The following is a 21,583-nucleotide window of genomic DNA, read 5'->3' as shown; positions in this document are numbered from 1 at the left end:
CTAACTGTAGAAAAAACACACTCAGCATGCAAGCACTAACTATAAATATACCTCTGATTTAAAACATAAGCATTATGCACAAATACAGTTATTCGCATATACAAAAACATGCCTACATTCACACACAGGCACTGCACATTAATACAACCCGACTAGGATGCGCAAATTGTACAGACACAGTTTGAGAAGCATCAAGGGAGTTGTACGGCAGATGAGGAAATCGGAAGTTTGTCTTCCGCATTAGAAATATTAAATTCACCCCTATTTGGAGAAAGTTCATTGGATGAGAGCATCAGCTGACCCTCTCAATTACTAATCTCTGTCTAAAGATGGGTGGAATTGCCCCAAACATTTTTGGGGGAAAACTATTTAGTGCATGCATTTAATTGTTCATATTATCACTCAGAGGATATCTGAAACACTTTTTTTTCATTGGGGAAATATCTAAAAACCTTTGTCTGCAACCTGTAAAAGCCCCCCTCTTATTTTTTCCCCATTGTTTATTTAACCTTGAGCAGCAGGTAAATCAGTGTACAATGACCGTGAACAATAGTGCAAAACATTCAATAAAAAGCACATTAGTAGGATACATAAATAAAATCATTAGTAGGATACATCAGGAGTTTAACAATTGTGACATTATAACCCATGCTACTAGCAGAAAGTTGAGCAACAATGATAACATTCTTCTGAAATTGCGAAGCACACATGTTCCAAGAAATAGGCTAAACATTTTGTAGATTGTAAACAAAGGAGTTTATTTTTTGGTTACATTATGGGGATATTCCCATCAGGAGTTTGAAAGAAAAAAAAAAGAAAAGGAAGTGGAAAGAAGTAGGTATAAAAAGGAGGGGAGAAGAGCAAAAAATACCTCCAGACCTCCTACGCATGCTTCTGCATGGCAAGCCCTCCTCTTCTAACCCAGCCCAGACTTTCAATAGTTGTCCAAATACTGACTTTGCTTTTTTTTTTTTCCTTTTATGTAATCTTTATTGAGTTTTTTTTTTTCTTTAAACAAAATCCCAACAATACATACACCTGTACTCATATAGTCCACCCATTGTACAGCGCTTTGGAATTTTGCTGGCACTATATAAATAATATTAATAATAATAATAATAATAATACACACAAACAATACTCAATATGTTATTGTTTTACTTAACATATTGTTACACCCATACAAGACAAGACAAGTTACGGACCACAGGAAGGACATATCCTGATAAATGAAGGTGAATGGAAAAAAACATGGAAATATTATTGTTTTTGAAGATACTCCCACAACTTTTGGGCATCATTGCTTTTGGCAATGGCAGAAGGGTTTATCCATCTTAAGCCTTTGACCATTTGGAGTTGATATAGGACTTTTTAGTTGTAACCAGGTTATAGGGTTAGTTTCTCTCCAGTTTTTAACTATTAAAATCTTTGTAGCAGAAAAAAAAAAAAAGGTTTATAACTATCATTGTTTCCAAGTTGGAAACTTTGTACCAATTTATTGCAGCAAAGTGGTTTCTGGTCTTTTTTCTAGTTTAACCCCTTAAGGACCAAACTTCTGGAATAAAAGGGAATCATGACATGACATGTCTTCCGGACAACCACTAGAGGCGCATCTGCAACGCTGGAGGCACATTTGCCTCCATCACGCAGAGCCTCCATAGGAAAGCATTGAGAAATGCTTTCCTATGGACACTTTGAATGAGTGCGCGGCACTTGCATTCGGCTCCGCTGACGTCGGCGGGGAAGAGAGGTCACTAGCGCCGAGGGAGCCTGCCGCTGGATTAAGGTAAGTAACTGAAGGGGTTTTAACCCCTTCAGCGCCACGGGAGCGGGACCATGAGGGTGGGGGCACCCTCAGGGCACTATAGTGTCAGAAAAACCGCTTTGTTTTCCTGACACTATAGTGATCCTTTAAGTTTAGTAAATCATTTCAATTTATCAAAGACCAGTAGCCATAAGGGTTTAATTAGATCACACTCCCACCAAATGTGCAAAAGAGAACCTTCCTTGCTTCCACACCCCCAGTATCTATTAGTATCCCCAGTATCCCCGTAGGGAAAGCATTAAACTAGCTAAAATCGTCATGGGGCGGGGCCAAATGCCGTTTTGGCTAATCAGGACCTCCTCATAGAGATGCATTGAATCAATGCATCTCTATGAGGAAAATTCAGCATTTCCATCTAGAGCGTGGGGACGCTGAATGGCAGGGCTGCTTACTGTGGAACCCTGAGCCAGGAAGCCCCTCCAGTGGCCATCTGAGGAGTGGCTACTTGGAGGTGTCCCTATGCCTGAAGGGAGCTATTATACTCACCAGAAAGCTGATTGGTTTTCTGAAATAAATAATCCAAAAATTTTGTGGTATTTATCTTGAAAATGTACCTTGAAAATATTCTCCCATTTTTCTATTTTATTGCAATTGCTGGTGTATAGGTGTGAATCAAGAAAACCATTAATTCTAATCTAACAAAAAATTTGTTTAGGAGGTAAGTTGTATTCTTTATTCAGTTGTGAGAAGGGTTTGATAACATAGTCCTCCGTTATGTATTGTTTTAGACAAAGTTGAAATAGAGAATCTGACCTACTTTACCAACCAGATGAATTTAGAAATCTGGATTAATGGACCACTATAGGCACCCAGACCACTTCAGCTCAATGAAGTAGTCTGGGTGCCAGGTTCCTCTAGTTTTAACCCTGCAGAAACTGCTATGTTTACACTGCAGGGTTAATTCAGCCTCTAGTGGCTGTCTCACTGACAGCCACTAGAGGCCGCTTCCGCGATTCTCACTGACGTCCATTGGAAAGAATTGAGTAATGCTTTCCTATGGGCTTATTTAATGTGCACGCTGCTCTGGCCGGCGCTGGGTAACTATTTTGCTATGATATTTGACTCACTTAATACTACTCATTTACATAATAGGACTGATCTATGTAGGAAAGTAGTCTAACACAAACTGAGTTTGTATGGATTGGGCTATGGAGTAGAATGGCACACAAATAAAATGCACTGGATACACAATTTAACCTTAAACAACTGGAGTAGGCAGGAGGATATTGTTTTGTGTGCCATGGTAATAAACTGGATACATGCACGACCTTGTGTGTGTAGTATGTAGATATACTGTGTGTATTATTGGGAGAATATGCATGCATTGTGGGAGCTGTGTGGGTAGGTTGTATGTCAGGAAGAGTGTGTTTGTTGTGGGGGGGTCTGTGTGTGCTGTGGTTAGTCTGTTGTGTAATTTGTGAGAAGCTGTATGTGTAGCGAGGCAATGTGTGTGTCTTGTGAGGGGCTATGTATAGAGAATGGGGAAGCTGTGTATGGGTAGTGTGTTTGTGTTTATTGTATGAAGCACTATTTGACGTGTGTGGGGAGTCTGTGTGTATAGTCCTGGGGATGCTATGTTTGTGTGTGGTAGGCTGTGTGTGTATCGTGTGTAAAACCCGTGTATGTATAGCAAAGTGGAAAAGCAGCACTGACGATACACATAGTGCTATTGCTTTGATATGCCCTGAAATATGCCCTGAAATTCTTGCCTAATGGAACTTGAACATCTTTAAACTGCAAGTTGTTATGGTGCTTCGAGTTTTCCTTTTAAAATAGAACACACATTAACAAAGCAATAGTAGTAGTGCAGATTTAATATAGGCTTTGTTTACACATAATTAGGTAGTTTTATCCTTAGCGGTTAGGTAAGCTAATGATGATCTGACAGTGGGCGTTGGACGTTTGTGAATCTCTGGCAGTCTCGTCTGATATTTCAATTCCCGTGTAGCCCCGAGGAATAGATTGTGAAAGCATGCAGAACATATGCATATAGCTGGCTGTCTCAAAGAAGCCTTGAGTAAGGAGTTACCAAAGTAATATAAAAAGTGATGATTAATATATATGACGAAACACTTCATTATTCCTCTAGCTTTAGCAGTATTATTATTCTAAGCATTTGTACAGAACCAACATATTCAGCAGAGCTTCACAATTATACAATGATTATATATAACGACAAGTATTACACAGACAGAACAAAGTCTGCTGAGTACCCTACCCTTTCACTACAGGTGCCCCTTATGGAGGTTACTACAAGAAGGCACAAATTTGAGGAAAGTCTCTGGAAGCAGTTCAAGCCATAAATATTGCAGTTAGAATGTTCATCTTCGATGTTAAAAATTTGTATAGGACCCACCGATATTGGGGTACTGTGACGTAGTGGTGGGCTTAACACAATATGGCCGTATGATGTAACACAGGCTTCCCCAAACTCCGGCCCTCCAGATGTTGCTGAACTACAACTCCCATGATTCTATGAATTAAATGGATAGGCTGAGAATCATTGGAGTTGTAGTTCAGCAACATCTTGAGGGCCGGAGTTTGGGGAACTCTGGTGTAACAGAATCCCCATACTTGTTTACTATCATAGGTGATTTTAAGTAGCCTTGTAAAATGTGAAACTGTATTTTTTTTGTGTGTGTATTGCTCCTTAATCTGTAGACAGAATAAAATTGACAAACATAAAAAGTGAAGAGCCAAAATCGGGCAGGCGGAGGAAGAGAAAGCGGAGAGCACACCGCACACAGAAACGCAACAATGACGGCAGCCTTCACACACCTGGACCTCAATCCAACCGGGGACAAACCCCAAGGGACAGCCCACATCCTTGGAATACAGTGACTCAACGTGCAAAGCAGGTTACAGGCAGCAGACCCGGAGACCAAGTCTGGGTAGCAGGCCATGACCGGACCAGAGGGCAAGGTACACTGGACTGTGCTAGAGCCAGGGACAGGTGGGACACCGTTATGTGGGACTTGAGCAACAAAACTATGCCGGGTCCACCGCAGTGCCAGAAGGGCATAGGATAAGACGTGCAAAACCTCGAGCTAGTACCTGGAGATCCCTCTCTCCTTCCTTCAACGGGCCCTTGACCTTACTTGAGGCATATGTTTGCATACGTCTGCTCTCTGCATAACTGCACTCCAGTTAGCACCAGTTATAATGTCTCTCCTGTTTCATATACTTACCTAACTATTACCATGTTTGAAAGATCATGCCTCTAGATAGCATGTTTTGCTTGTATGTTTTATATATAGGCAGGAGGTAAAGCCTGGAGTTAACATGAATCCTGTCAGTTTTACTGCACTACACCGGCTGCAAGATCTGCTAGAACCGCTAAAATATTCTTCATACCACAAACGCAGTCTTACTAGATATGTAGGGCAAGCTACAGTTATTTTACTAAACATGAGCCGTTTAACCCAATGCCCCTACCACTTGTTTACATCACTGAGATTTATAATTCTATGTGTTATGCAGCTTGACTATAACTACTTATTAAAATTTTGTGCTACTACTTTAAAAGCCACAAGAATGTTCAACAATGTTATCAATGTGTTTGCACAAGCCGTTGTGGCTTTGTAAGCTGTCTTGTTATCTCTTGCACAATGAAAAATAAAGAATTAAAAAAAAAAAAATAAGTGAAGAGGACCCTGTTCAAAGGAGCTTACAATCTTCCTTATTTGGACACTCCATTTACCAAATATTTTTTTTGTTTTAAATCACCCAATGAATACATGCATGCATTTAATTATGCATTTTACATTGGGGTTATATCTAAAAAATAACCTTGAAAAGTTGCACGTCTGAAGCCTATACAAGCTCAATGAGAAGTCATTGCAAATTGTGGGTACCTATTCACCATGGTGTTACTGTTCATCCAGCACTGAGAGTGTTAAACTGTCCACGTTCATCTGGTTCTGTGTTAGTGTGTTAGCGCGTCTGTGTATCTGGGATCTTAGTTAACAGGTTCGTTGAGATATATTAGTGAGTGTAAGGAGTTGAAGAACAACTTTAGAAAGACTGCAATTAGCTGATAGTTTTGTCTTCACCGGACTCTGAGGGGCAAGTTGAGTGACACACTGGTTTCCATGGTGTTTATACAAGCAGTTGTAGTGTGTTTTTATTTTACTACGTTCTATTCTATGTTTGTGGGTGGAGCCGGATGTTGAAAATCAAGGTAAATCCATTTAAATAATTGTTTTTCCTTTTGTCTGGAGGCTAGCACTAAAATCTAGGCCTAGTTTTGTGATGAAATATCAAAAGCAATCAATTTAAACAGATCTGTCTCTACAAATCATGTCAGAAAGAACGGAAAATCTTGATACAAATGAGTTTGTTCAGTGAAAATGGAATTGCGTATATTTCAAAGCAGCAAAAATGTGATTACAATTGATCCAACACACAGTATTAGTATCACACTTAGGAATAATGATAACGTCTAACCGGACCTTAGAATGTCCGGACTTAACGTATAGGAGAATAGTCGAAATACTAGCCGAGGTCATGAACACAGAACGAAACACAGTTGCAAGGAATAGCCAATAGTCAGGGATACCTGAAATCAGGGACGTCAGAACGAAGCCAAAGTCAATAACCAAAGAAACACAGTCAGGAACACACTCTCGGATAACCAGCAAAGGAAAACCACAACAGGGCAATGAGCAGAAGAAATGAGTGAGTTTAAATTTCCCTCTTGTGAATCCGATTGGCCATATCCGGCCTATGACCCAAAACGTGCACGCGCGTCCTCTGCGTGACGTCATCCGTACGTCGGTGTCGCTACCATTGTGAACAGACGTGGGGCCACATAACAGTGTGGATCTGATGTGGCCGGCGTCCACTGGCATGTCGCAAAAGCCTGGTCTAATGGCATAGGACGGCCAAGCAGCACTTCTCCTATTCCTGGAAGGGTGATTTATGTTGTGCACAGTGTATGGAGAGGATGTAAAGGTGACAACCATATGCCTGTCCGTTATACCTTGCACTGATAAAATAAAGAATGTAGGAATGACAAAGCACCATGGAAGTTGTAGGTTTAAAACATCGGAGGATCTATGTTTTGGGCGATCCTGTTTTACAATCACAAGTTTGCTATTTTTACCCAAAGTTTAAAATTCACTTTAAATTCCTGGCATTTCACACGTTATTTCATCACCCTGGACAATGCCATTCTGAGTGGATAATTTGATCCGTTAACACCTTCAGCTGAAACCAGATAACTTTTCTGCTCCACGGCACGCAACTCCATGGGCAAGTCATCTTTATTATTTTATATAGTTAGAAACTGAAAACACATTAATCAAATACGCAGCACTATATTTCATCTGACGTCTGGCAGACTAGAAAATGACAGCTGTAATATTAAACAATTGAATCATCTGTTTCTCTTGAACCCTGTATAACCTAGTTACAAAAGCATGTTACGTTGATACAGAAAGGCTTTAAAATGGACTTGTCATCCACAAAGATATGTGGATGTCTTGATCACATCTGCTTCAGGCATTATAAGTAATATGTGAACTGAGCTAGTGAAATTGCTAGCAAATATAAAGGTTAAATAATTTAGCTTCCTATAGTCTGCATCCTTGTGGTGCTCTGAGCTGTTAATGCATTTTGTTTGCACTCCCATAATGCACAGCGACATTCCAGAATCCAGGCTGACTGTTGCACGGCCTCAGACCAGACATAGAGGTATCGCACATCTTGCATTGCTGGAGTGCATGCGCGCTACTTGTATTTTCTACATCCAATATCATAACTAAAGAAGCTAAATTGTGAACTGGAATTAAAAACATATTTACATTTACAGTTTGCTGAGCAGAATGCATAGATTACACACTACTTACAAGGTGTCTTCATATTATACAGTTGCAAGAAAAAGTATGTGAACCCTTTGGAATGATATGGATTTCTGCACAAATTGGTCATAAAATGTGATCTGATCATCATCTAAGTCACAACAATAGACAATCACAGTCTGCTTAAACTAATAACTCACAAAGAATGAAATGTTGCCATGTTTTTATTGAACACACCATGTAAACATTAACAGTGCAGGTGGAAAAAGTATGTGAACCCCTAGACTAATGACATCTCCAAGAGCTAATTGGAGTGAGATGTCAGCCAACTGGAGTCCAATCAATGAGATGAGATTGGAGGTGTTGGTTACAGCTGCCCTGCCCTATAAAAAGCACACACCAGTTCTGGGTTTGCTTTTCACCAGAAGCATTGCCTGATGTGAATGATGCCTCGCACAAAAGAGCTCTCAGAAGACCTACGATTAAGAATTGTTGACTTGCATAAAGCTGGAAAGGGTTATAAAAGTATCTCCAAAAGCCTTGCTGTTCATCAGTCCACGGTAAGACAAATTGTCTATAAATGGAGAAATGGAGTTGTTTGGAAGAAACACACAACACTATGTGTGGTGAAAAAGAGGCACAGCACACCAACATCAAAACCTCATCCCAACTGTGAAGTATGGTGGTGGGGGCATCATGGTTTGGTGCTGCTTTGCTGCGTCAGGGCCTGGACGGATTGCTATCATCGAAGGAAAAATGAATTCCCAAGTTTATCAAGACATTTTGCAGGAGAACGTAAGGCCATCTGTCTACCAGCTGAAGCTCAACAGAAGATGGGTGTTGCAACAGGACAATGACCCAAAGCATAGAAGTAAATCAAGAAAAGAATGGCTTAAACAGAAGAAAATACGCCTTCTGAAGTGGCCCAGTCAGAGTCCTGATCTCAACTCGATTGAGATGCTGTGGCATGACCTCAAGAAAGCGATTCACACCAGACATCCCAAGAATATTGCTGGACTGAAACAGTTCTGTAAAGAGGAATGGTCAAGAATTACTCCTGACCGTTGTGCACGTCTGATCTGTAACTACAGGAAACGTTTGGTTGAAGTTATTGCTGCCAAAGGAGGTTCAACCAGTTATTAAAACCAAGGGTTCACATACTTTTTCCACTTGCACTGTGAATGTTTACATGGTGTGTTCAATAAAAACATGGCAACATTTCATTCTTTGTGTGTTATTAGTTTAAGCAGACTGTGATTGTCTATTGTTGTGACTTAGATGATGATCAGATCACATTTTATGACCAATTTGTGCAGAAATCCATATCATTCCAAAGGGTTCACATACTTTCTCTTGCAACTGTATTTGTTTGAAAGTACCACTTCAAGCTGACAATTGACCGAGGGAATAGTGGGTAGCCAATTGTCATAATCATCCAACATTTATGCTCTACCTTTTGATCGCAATATGTTTTTTATACTGGCGGGGCTGATGGGAGTCGGCCTGCTCTCCACTCCTCACAGTCTCCACCCTGCCTCCTCTTTATTTAGTCAGTTAAATGTAGTAAGTAGATATATAATAAAACGTTTAAGTAACATGCCATTATGATATGTTCATCAGGGTTTACTTGCTAAACATATAACCGTAGCCAAATGAAAATCGATTTGCAGATTTTAGGCAAAATGTGCTTGTTTTCTCCAACTCAGCTTTAGTCACATCTTTTTAACCTATTTTTGTCTGAATGTTGCCATTTGGGTTTGATATGTAATTGGCTGTATATTGGTGTTTATTGAATAAAACCTACAGTGCATTTAAAAAAAAAATATTTTAGGTTTTCTGATCATCCTGTAATGTAAGGCTCTGTAACAAGTTCTGACAGTCAGAGCATTCATCAAAAATAGTTGTACAGAAAACATTTGAAAACTAAATGCTGATCTAATATGTGAGCCTTTTCTCTTTGTTTCTGGCTTCTGTGATGTGTCCATCTTTCATCTTTATATTCATAAATGCATGTGCAGATAGAATAGACTGTAATGCCTGTGCCCTGACCAGATATAATAGTACCAGGGTGGATTTTCCATTAAAGGACCACTCTAGGCACCCAGACCACTTCAGCTTAATGAGGTGGTCTGGGTGCCAGGTCCTTCTAGGGTTAACCCATTTTTTCATAAACATAGCAGTTTCAGAGAAACTGCTATGTTTATGAATGGGTTAAGCCTTCCCCCTATGTCCTCTAGTGGCTGTCTCATTGACAGCCGCTAGAGGCGCTTGCGTGCTTCTCACTGTGAAAATCACAGTGAGAGCACGCCAGCGTCCATAGGAAAGCATTATGGGCGTGCGCATTCAGCCGACGGGGAGGAGAAGAGGCGGATCGGAGGAGGAGAGCAGGAGGAGAGCTCTCCGCCCAGCGCTGGAAAAAGGTAAGATTTAACCCCTTTCCCCTTTCCAGAGCCGGGCGGGAGGGGGTCCCTGAGGGTGGGGGCTCCCTCAGGGCACTCTAGTGCCAGGAAAACGAGTATGCTTTCCTGGCACTGGAGTGGTCCTTTAACCCCTTAAGGACACATGACATGTGTGACATGTCATAATTCCCTTTTATTCCAAAAGTTTGGTCCTTAAGGGGTTAAGAAGAGTAGGCAACTGCCTACAGGTGCATGGAGGCACCTACTCTGCCTGTTAAAAGTCCCCTCCCTATATCCCATACGGTGTATACTGTTTGCAGATAGGAACAGATACTGCAGAACTCTGAGACCCCTGTATTCAGTCTGAGGGAGCCTGATCTGTGCATGGCCTCACCCACTCAGACTTAACACAGCATCTGCTGGAAGGAGAGGGGAGACGACTGTTATATCTGAGTTGTCCATGACTGGGGAGGCCCAGAATGGACAACTGAGAAATAACAGGTAAGCATGTACACACACACACACACAGACATTATGCACACATATATACACACACACACACTTACTCTATATGTACGCGTGTGTGTATATGCAAAAAAATTTAAAATCATATTTAAATAATCAAGGTTTTTTATAATAGCATAGCAGGAGGTGATTGGGGGGTGCTTGAGAATTCTGTTCCTACAGGTGCGTGCTGGTGATGTAAATCTGGCCATGGTAGTGATACCGGAGAAACTGACGGAAGCCAAGCACAGAGAGATGGACACAGGTTTCTTCAGGAAGGAAGAGATTCTTTATTGGATCACCGATCGGGACTCAGAGGGACTAATGTCACCAAAATACAGCAAGTTCTGAGCCCCGGACAATAGTGCAGGCTCCTTATATAGGCACATAACTCCTCCCATATTAAGCTCCACCCGCACATTCTCTTGACCAATCAATACAAGTAAGAATTAATTTCCTGCTTGACCGCATGGCCTGTCCAGCACAATGGAGGAGGGGAATACTATATCCTGTATTCTTGCACATGCTCCGTACACTACTGATCGTATCTTGCCTCGTGCAACCAACTGATCGATACGTCAGCATATGCACGTACACATGCCACGTGGTAATCTCGGCCTACTAAATTTATTTTTACCGAGATTCCACCACATTCCCCCCTTTGATGCCTCTTGATATTTCACAATTACTTGAGGCATCACTTAACCTTGGTTTGCATACACCGCAAGTTACCTTGAACCAGACCAAACTTATCTCATGATGTGAATCTTCAACACTCATCTTCCTGCATTGGTTCTCCCTGATCTAGAGCCTTATATTTATAAATTGCCATTATCTGTGCAGCAGCCTTCCTCTCTGCTATATTTTCTATCAGGCTTTGCACAGACCTAACTACTAAGGGTATAAGACACGGCAGGAGTAGACACAACATTAAAATCAGTAGGACTCCACCTACCACTGCCTTAAGCCCTCCAAACCACTCATACCAGCTACCAAACCAACTACTTGGATTGTACCCTTTCCATACCTGAGTAGGCACATGCGCTAGTTTAACCATATGGCTAGTAAGCTCAGCTATTGCTTGCCCTTCGTCATCTATTTGAAGACAGCAATTGCTCAGGTTAAACTTCCCACATACACCTCCCTCTACTGCCAAAAGGTAATCCAAAGCTAATCTATTTTGGTAGACTGCTGTCCTCATCCTGGTATTGTGCTTCGCTAGAAGATTGAGCGCTTGTGATGTCTCGTTAGTGATGATCTCAACCACTGCCTGTAATCTTATAATACGGTTGAGCATATAAATAGGGGTTCTATAACCAAAGGTACCATCTTCTGCCCACGTGGCTGGCCCATAATAATCTATAATACGCTGGGGAGGCCATTCATCATCTTCCCAGGTGCCTATCTCTATGGGTCCCCTTTTCTTCCTATGATTCACATCATACACTTTAACACCTAAAGTCTCACCTGTTTCGATAGGTAACAAGAAGAAGGATGGTTTGAGCATACCCAACACACATGCCCCTTCCCAGTCCTGTGGCAACTCCGAATAGGCTTTCTTACCACAGATCCAGTACAAATTTGCTGGGGCTCTCCAGTTAGATGTGATGGATAAATCAAACCACACATCCTTTAAATTGGCGTATCTAGCAAACGGGTTAGATGGTTCTGAGACATTTGAAGCCGACCACCAAGTTGTATTCTTTGTATCATCATCATAAGCTTTTTGCCCTAGACAAGTTAATTCTCCTACAGAAGTATTATACATTATTCCTTTCCTTGCTATGCAAACATAACCTATGATGGAGGTCTTTAATCTCCACTCAGATTTACCTCTAACACTCATATGATAATCGGCTTGTGTAGATATTAATTGGTCAACTGCCTCAGAACCGGACATTACCTCCTTTGCTTCCCAAGGCCATTGGTCTCCCATGTTAGTACCTCCACACACATAGCAGTTGGTAACATTAAGACTACCGGCAATACGTTCAGCTAAATCAATGAACAGGTTTTTAGCATTATGGGGGATCTTATTATCTATGCTCATCTCTTCATAAAAGGAATGATATACTTGATGAGTTTGGGAGTTTACCGTATCAGTCTCTATTCCTATAAACAATACTGTCCCAGGGTCTAAACCCATCCCATATATTTGAAACCCAAATAAATTACCATATTTATCTAAGAACTTGTCGGGGTTATTTATAAGTATATGGATTGGATTGCATTCCATAGACTTACAATATGGACTGGTAGGCAACTTAGTCACAATCATGTCCTTGTCTGCTGTCTGTCCCCAAGTTGCCCACCCCACACAAGACCAATATGGGCAAAAGTTATAATCTCTATTTGGGCATCTAGGACTCACATACTTATTTTTACTACTGGGACAAATATATTTATTGTTAGACCCATACGTCCTCTCCCATCTAAGATCCCCACATACATTCCACGGTTTTCTACCACTTGATATCGCCTTACACGCATCAAATAGCAGAACACCTGAAGAATATACGGATTCTAATACCGTCTTATTAATTAGGGTCCTCTGAGGATCTCCATTCCTGAGAGTCAACCAAATTGTACGGGGTTGATACTCTGGACTGAAGCACTTAGGTTCTCCTACTCCTAAATGGCACACACTATATTCTATATTTAAGTATCTACATCTTGATACATCTCCTTTACACTCATATTGCGAATGCCAAATTAGGGTCTGGGAAATATGGTTACCTGTTCTTGTAGTCTTAATGCATATCTCACAGCTAGGAGTGTCGGTACCTCTACCTTCCTGAATATAAAAATACATATATAAAAACATTATTAATGTTATTATTAATACATCTTTCGTCGTCATCCTCAGTCTTCATCCGTGCGAAGGCACCTCAGCTTCCAGGATGTAAGGGCTGCAGGGAATGGAGTTCTGCTCGTCTTCACAGGGGTCCCTTCGAGACTTTTCCTGACTTATACACTCGTTGGTGGGTGGACAGGCTTTATTATGGCCTTCCCACTCACTTACCAAATCTCTGAAACAATAAAATTTGTAATCCACAAGGTTCCTCGTCACTCCGACTGAGTCGTGCGCTTTAACCGGATCTTGCAGGGATTCTCTGGATCTGCTGTAGCTTGCCAAGAATCAACTGCTGCTGGTTTAACCCTGGAGTGATGTATCCACGGAGTCACTTCGGCTACTTTTATCGCTGTAGGGGTAGACAAAAGAACAACATAAGGACCTCTCCACTTGGGCCCTAACGGTACATTATTCCACTCTTTAATCCACACTTGATCTCCTGGGTGGTAACTATGAACTGGGGGATAAATATTCACAGGTAATCTATCTTGTACCCATTTCTGTACCTCCTCCATAGTCTTACCCAACTCTACAACCTGCTGCCGGGTAATTCCTTCTCCCAACTGACTCAAATCCCCCCTTAAGTTACCAAGTACGGGAGGTGGTCGCCCATACATGATTTCAAAAGGAGAGAGGCCCATCCTTCTGGTAGGTGTACTGCGGATTCGCAATAAAGCTATGGGCAAGAGAACGTTCCACTTAAGTTGGGTTTCCTGACACATTTTAGCCAACTGATTCTTAATAGTTCTATTCATTCTCTCTACCTTACCAGAACTCTGGGGTCTATATGCCGTATGAAGCCTCCACTTTATACCGAGCATATGAGTCAGTTGTTGTAGGCACTGATGAACAAAAGCTGGACCATTGTCCGATCCTATAGAGCAGGGTAGTCCATATCGGGGTATTATTTCTCGTAGCAGGAATCTCACAACTTCTCCTGCTTTCTCTGTACGAGTAGGACATGCTTCTACCCAGCCTGAATAGGTGCACACAACTACCAACAGGTAGCGATGTCCAACCGATTTAGGCATCACTGTATAGTCAATTTGTAAATCGGACATGGGGAGTCCCCCCATAAACTGGACTCCTGGTGGCTTTACTGGTCCTTGCCTTGCATTATTTTTAGCACACGTTACACATCTTCGTACAATGGCCTGAGTCAAGTTGGACAATCTTGGTATGTAGAAATGTTTTCTGAGAGATTCTTCTGTACTGTCTCTCCCAGAATGTGTCCCGTTGTGATAGTTTTGGACAATTTCTACCGCTAGTGATGCTGGAATGACTATTCTTCCATCTTCTAACTGATACCATTTGTTCTCCAAATACTTTCCAGGTTCAGTCTTTAACCACTCCTCTTCTTGAGTTGTATAAACTGGAGTCCATTGAGACAGTGGAGTTGGTATAAGAGCAGCTATATGCTCCACATATTCCTGTCTTCCTGATTCAGCGGCACGCTTAGCCGCACTGTCTGCCATCCGATTTCCTTTGGTTACATCACCATCTCCTCTCAGATGCGCTCGACAATGTATAATACCGACTTCTTTCGGCTCCCACACTGCTTCCAATAGTTGTAGGATTTCAGCTGCGTACTTGATTTCTTTGCCTTCTGAATTCAATAGTCCTCTTTCTTTATACAAAGCTCCGTGGGCATGAGTGGTTAAAAACGCATACTTGGAGTCCGTGTAGATGTTCACTCTTAAACCTTCAGCCAATTGTAACGCTCGTGTCAGTGCTATCAATTCTGCCTTTTGTGCTGATGTTCCTTTTGCCAGTGGCCGAGCTTCTATCACCTTGTCTATCGTTGTTACTGCATATCCTGCATAGCGGATCCCTTCTTTCACATAACTACTGCCGTCGGTGTAATATTGAACATCGGGGTTCTGGATGGGAAAATCACGAAGATCTGGTCTACTTGAAAATACTTCATCCATCACTTCCAAACAATCATGTTGCCTTTCAGTAGGTTGTGGCAAAAGGGTAGCTGGATTTAAGGTGTTTACAGTCTCTAAATGCACTCTTGGGTTTTCACACAACATTGCTTGATACTTGGTCATACGGTTGTTACTAAACCAATGATTTCCTTTGTAATCCAACAACGTCTGTACTGCATGTGGAACTCGTACATAAAGTTCTTGACCCAGAGTGAGTTTATCGGCTTCAGCTACTAGCAGGGCGGCTGCAGCTACGGCTCTTAGACAAGGTGGAAGTCCGCTGGCCACTGCATCCAGTTGCTTAGACATATAGGCAACAGGTCTTTGCCATGATCCCAAGTACTGTGTCAATACTCCCACAGCCATTGTTCTTTGCTCATGTACATACAGGTAGAATGGTCGTGTGTGATCAGGTAGACCTAATGCTGGGGCACTCATCAAAGCCTTCTTCACATCTTCAAATGCCGTTTGCTGTTCTTGAGTCCATAAGAAGGGGTCGTGCTCTGTACCTTTGATAGCTGCATACAGAGGTTTTGCCAGTATCGCGTAGCTGGGAATCCATATCCTACAGAAGCCTGCTGCCCCCAAGAATTCTCGCACTTGTCTTCTATTCTTGGGTATTGGTATTTGGCACACAGCTTCTTTTCTCTCTGGCCCCATAATTCTTTGACCTTCAGAGATATGGAATCCCAGATATTTGACAGTCGGCAAACACAACTGAGCCTTCTTTCTAGACACCTTGTATCCTGCCTTCCAGAGAATGTGTAGTAGATCGTGCGTTGCTTGCTGACATATTTCCTTTGTAACTGCTGCTATCAACAAGTCATCTACATATTGTAACAGTACACACTCTCCTGGGATAGACTCGAAATCCAGTAGATCTTGACTTAGAGCTGAACCAAATAGGGTAGGTGAATTTTTAAACCCTTGGGGCAGTCTTGTCCAGGTCATTTGGTGTTTCGAGCCCGTTACAGCGTTTTCCCATTGGAAAGCGAAGATACATTGGCTTTCTGCGGCAATTCGGAGGCAAAAGAAGGCATCTTTGAGATCTAAGACGGTAAAGTAAGTAGCCCCGCCCGGAATTAAAGCAAGCAGGTTATATGGATTGGGCACAACTGGATGTATACTAACAACCGCATCATTGACTGCTCTCAAGTCCTGCACAGGTCGATACTCATCTGTACCGGGCTTTTGAACAGGCAGCAATGGGGTTTTCCAGAGGGAAGTACAGAATTTTAGGATACCATACCGTATGAACTTATCCAGATAAGATTGGATGTTCTAGAGCTTGGTTGCTTCTTCTAAGTGTTGCTTCTAAGTGTCTGTGGTTGGAGATATTCTGGAGAGTTTTACAGAAGCTTCAACTGTCTAAGAGTTGTGCTAAGAGTTTTCTTTTTTACTGTTACAGGTAAGATTCATCTGTAGGAAAAGGTTACTGATTGCACAAGGTTTGATTTCCTGTTGGTAATTATAAGGCATTTGATTGGATTAGGTAGCTACTTGCTATTGATTGCTGTGTAAATTAGCTATTGTTTGCTAATAAGCAGAGGCCTACCCAGGTGTTAAACATTCCTAGTGGGAGGTGATTTTAGGAGTATATAAGGGCTGTTGTCATTAGCTTGGCTAATAGAGCTTGGTTGCTTCTTCTAAGTGTTGCTTCTAAGTGTCTGTGGTTGGAGATATTCTGGAGAGTTTTACAGAAGCTTCAACTGTCTAAGAGTTGTGCTAAGAGTTTTCTTTTTTACTGTTACAGGTAAGATTCATCTGTAGGAAAAGGTTACTGATTGCACAAGGTTTGATTTCCTGTTGGTAATTATAAGGCATTTGATTGGATTAGGTAGCTACTTGCTATTGATTGCTGTGTAAATTAGCTATTGTTTGCTAATAAGCAGAGGCCTACCCAGGTGTTAAACATTCCTAGTGGGAGGTGATTTTAGGAGTATATAAGGGCTGTTGTCATTAGCTTGGCTAATAGAGCTTGGTTGCTTCTTCTAAGTGTTGCTTCTAAGTGTCTGTGGTTGGAGATATTCTGGAGAGTTTTACAGAAGCTTCAACTGTCTAAGAGTTGTGCTAAGAGTTTTCTTTTTTACTGTTACAGGTAAGATTCATCTGTAGGAAAAGGTTACTGATTGCACAAGGTTTGATTTCCTGTTGGTAATTATAAGGCATTTGATTGGATTAGGTAGCTACTTGCTATTGATTGCTGTGTAAATTAGCTATTGTTTGCTAATAAGCAGAGGCCTACCCAGGTGTTAAACATTCCTAGTGGGAGGTGATTTTAGGAGTATATAAGGGCTGTTGTCATTAGCTTGGCTAATAGAGCTTGGTTGCTTCTTCTAAGTGTTGCTTCTAAGTGTCTGTGGTTGGAGATATTCTGGAGAGTGTTGCTTCTAAGTGTGGTTGGAGATATTCTGGAGAGTGTTGCTTCTAAGTGTCTGTGGTTGGAGATATTCTGGAGAGTGTTGCTTCTAAGTGTGGTTGGAGATATTCTGGAGAGTGTTGCTTCTAAGTGTCTGTGGTTGGAGATATTCTGGAGATAAACTGGAGGTAATCTGAGGTATTCAGGAGGATAAATAAAAAAGTTAAGATTCGTTTGATTTAAATAATCGATCTCATTGGAATGGCAGACTTAGTTCAGTGTAATAGTTGCTATACATTTGTTTCGCGATCCACTTTTTGGAGGTTTAGTTGTTGTCTAATCTGTAGACAGTTCTCTATCTTGCGGCAGGAGATTGTATATTTGAAGTCTGAGATTTGTAAATTATCTGGTAAACAAACTCAGGCTGGAACTGCTGCAAAGCCACTGCCACAGAGACATACTAGGAATGGCAGATGGATTACTGTAGGATCTGGTAGACTTAGAGTTGTGGATAAAAGGCATATTGCACAGTCTGTTGTTCTACATAATTCATTTTCTGCACTTTCAGAGTGTAATGGTGTCATGGAGATAGGCACTGAGGCTAGTGGTGTTGTGCAGAGAGGCACTGAGGCTAGTGGTGTTGTGCAGAGAGGCACTGAGGCTAGTGGTGTTGTGCAGAGAGGCACTGAGGCTAGTGGTGTTGTGCAGAGAGGCACTGAGGCTAGTGGTGTTGTGCAGAGAGGCACTGAGGCTAGTGGTGTTGTGCAGAGAGGCACTGAGGCTAGTGGTGTTGTGCAGAGAGGCACTGAGGCTAGAGGTGTTGTGGAGAGAGGCACTGAGGCTAGAGGTGTTGTGGAGAGAGGCACTGAGGCTAGTGCTGTTGTGGAGAGAGGCATTGAGGCCAGTGGTGTTGTGCAGAGAGGCTTGAAGACTATGATGAGGCCTAATAGAAAGCAGTTGTTGTTGGGGGATTCCATCATAAGAGGTGTGGAGATGGACAATGGTGGTCTTGTGAGGTGTCTTCCCGGAGCTACTGCTCACAGAGACAGGAGACGTATCTGTAATATTGTTAAGCAAGCAAAGCAGGAAGGGGAATTGGATGTACTTGTCCATTTAGGGACAAATGACTTGGCTTGCAATGAGGTTTCAGGGGTTAAGGAAGTTTTTAGTGTTTTTGCCAATGATATACGGCAGGTTGCTTCCACACTGTCATTCTCTGAAGTTCTGCCTGTGCATAACACTCAGAATGACAGGCGGATGCGTATTAGGGACTTTAACTTGTGGCTTGGTGAATGGTGTCGGGAGCAAGGATTTGGCTTTATTGCTCATGGTAGCTCTGTTTGGAATGGAAATAAACTGTACAAAAAAGATGGTTTGCATCTTTCTCAAAAGGGAACAAATGTTCTCAGTGAGCAGTTCAGAGGTTTTGCTAAGATGTATTTAAACCAGGAGGGGGGGGGCAAAAGGGTGATAAAACATCAATCCAATTGTCCCCCAAAACAAGGACAGAAGGTGCCTGTAGCAAGTGTGTTAAAAAATGATAAGCTTAGAGTCATGTCTACAAATGCTCGCAGTTTAGGGAATAAGATCCATGAACTTGTGGCAATAATGGCAACTGATAGTGTAGATTTAGTCGCTGTTACTGAGACATGGTATAATGAAAAAAAATGACTGGGACATAGCAATACCAGGGTACTCTTTATATAGAAAAGACAGGGAGGGGGGCGGAGCCGAACCAGCTAACAGACAAGTCGCACACTGCGTGAGCTCCTGCGGTGAGAGTCCAAAAAACGCTTATAACCCGAATCTGACTGATGGAAACTTACCGCAATTGGGCTCAGTACACGAAGGAAGTTCCCACGGACCTGTCGGTACCACCCATGGCGACGTATTCGACCGGGAGCCGCAGCGGCAACGTGAGGCCTAGCGGAGGCACGGGGGTCGGACGGCCGCCTTCACACCAGATGCCAACCGCACTAAGAGTGAGGAACAAACTTACCCCCCCCCCTATGGACCGATGGGGGATATCTCGGTCCCCACCGGACGGGGTGTTCTGCTCTCCGCACCGAGAGACGGGCGCACAGATCTCCCTACACAAAATGGAGGCAGGGGTCCCCAAGATGGTGGAGCATCCTGACACGCAAGTGTCGGACAAGCGATGGCACCAAACTGCTACAGCAGCAACTACAGATGGCACGAGAGATCCTATCGACAGAATCTTTGATCGCTTTTGGGCGAAACTAGAGGCCTACATGCAGCCAGCAATCCCACGCTGCCAAAAGGCCGCAAGGATGAGAGCCAAAGACAGGCGGAGGCACGGGGCCACCCACCGGGGCTGTTCTAGGAACCACACTCCAGCTCCACACGTCCGGAGCCCTCCCAGGCTGAGCGCAACAAAGGGTATGACCCAGAGGTGCCGGCTACATCGGTGGAGAGCAACACAGCGACCAAGCCAGCGACTGAATTATACCCACCGCACTACCCCACAAGGGGCGACCCTGGGTCTCGCGGGTCCCCAGGCTGGTAGCCTACAAACACCAGCCCTCCCGCAGCACCGGGGCAGGGGAGGATTCCCACCCCCAGAACGTCGAGGCTCTGCTCCAGTGCGAACGAAGCTGGGCATGGCATCCAAACAGCACAAGCTCCCGCCTCCCAACCGAGCACAGCGACGTCAGCCGCGGAAACCGCACGACCAGCTGGTGTGGCGAAGAGTAGTCCGACACCCTACCAGCCGCTACCGCGGTGTGACGAGTCCCATCATGCAGGCGTCTGTCCTCAGCTACACGGAGAGAACTCCCCGGTCACCTCTGAGCCGACACTCAAGCTACCTATGGCCGAGTATCTCCTCACCAAACGAGCAAGTCGCTCCCTGGCAAGTCACCTCTATACTGGACAGCTTAATGGACCAGGTTGGCATAGGCTAGGGGGGTAAATGGACAGGCCAGTGGAGCTGGAGGCCAAACTCCTGTCTCTCCAGCTTACAATTTATGGGACAATGTTACCGTTGGCGGAGCCCTGATGCTCTGATACCCACCTTCTGCATGTGCCCAGATAAATTTAAAAGTATAGCCTAACCTACCCTAATGTACACACACACAAAGTTTTACCTACTTTATGACATAATATTGCAAACATGTACACGCTCCAGTGTCATAGTGTTAACTTGCGCTCCTTATACCGGAGCAATGTGGCAGCTAAGACCGCGTACTCTTTTTTAAAGGGCAAGGCACTTACCTGTTATGTAGCCTAGACTACCCTACCTTGAAGCAGACACGGTGGCATGAGTCAAAATGGCGCCGGACACCATTTACCCTAGAGATGGTACTGCCTGCTAAATCACTGTCTCCCCTGTTCACATCAACATAGCCCTAGGTTCCTACTGCTTCATAATTACAGGCCTTCAGCCTTTCTGTTGTTCGCCCAGCGGAACTTTACTCTTAAACGCGACCAGCCTAGGTAATACAGCCGTAAGGCATGTGATCTAGATAGTACTTAGATGTTTTCATTAAGCATGCATACCATGCCAGTATCGATTTCTAACCAGCTTGTTAGTACTTATTGTTACACACAACTGCTTCATGTGAAAAATAGTTTATACCTAAAGCATAAATGACTAGTGAGCAATTTTCATGTCTGAATGTGCCTACCAGCCTATAACATTCTTGCCTCATGTACATAATCTGTGATGCCCACAGATTAGTTTAAACACTGTTGAACTAATTAACATGCATCACAACTCTCACAAACCGAAGTTTACGCTGCCAATGTTGGCCTTGTAAAGTTACAGATTGATCTACCTAGCTAGACCCCTCTTGTCTTAACAAAAAAAAAAAAGTGCTGATACCGATTGCCATGATTATTGATATCCTTGTTTATTCCTTCAGCCTGTACTTGCTATTGTGGCAATACA

The sequence above is a fragment of the Pelobates fuscus genome, chromosome 1, assembly GCF_036172605.1.
Source record: "Pelobates fuscus isolate aPelFus1 chromosome 1, aPelFus1.pri, whole genome shotgun sequence".
Classification (NCBI taxonomy): domain Eukaryota; kingdom Metazoa; phylum Chordata; class Amphibia; order Anura; family Pelobatidae; genus Pelobates; species Pelobates fuscus.
The sequence above is the reverse complement of the archived record's forward strand: the minus strand, read 5'-3'. Positions refer to the sequence as shown.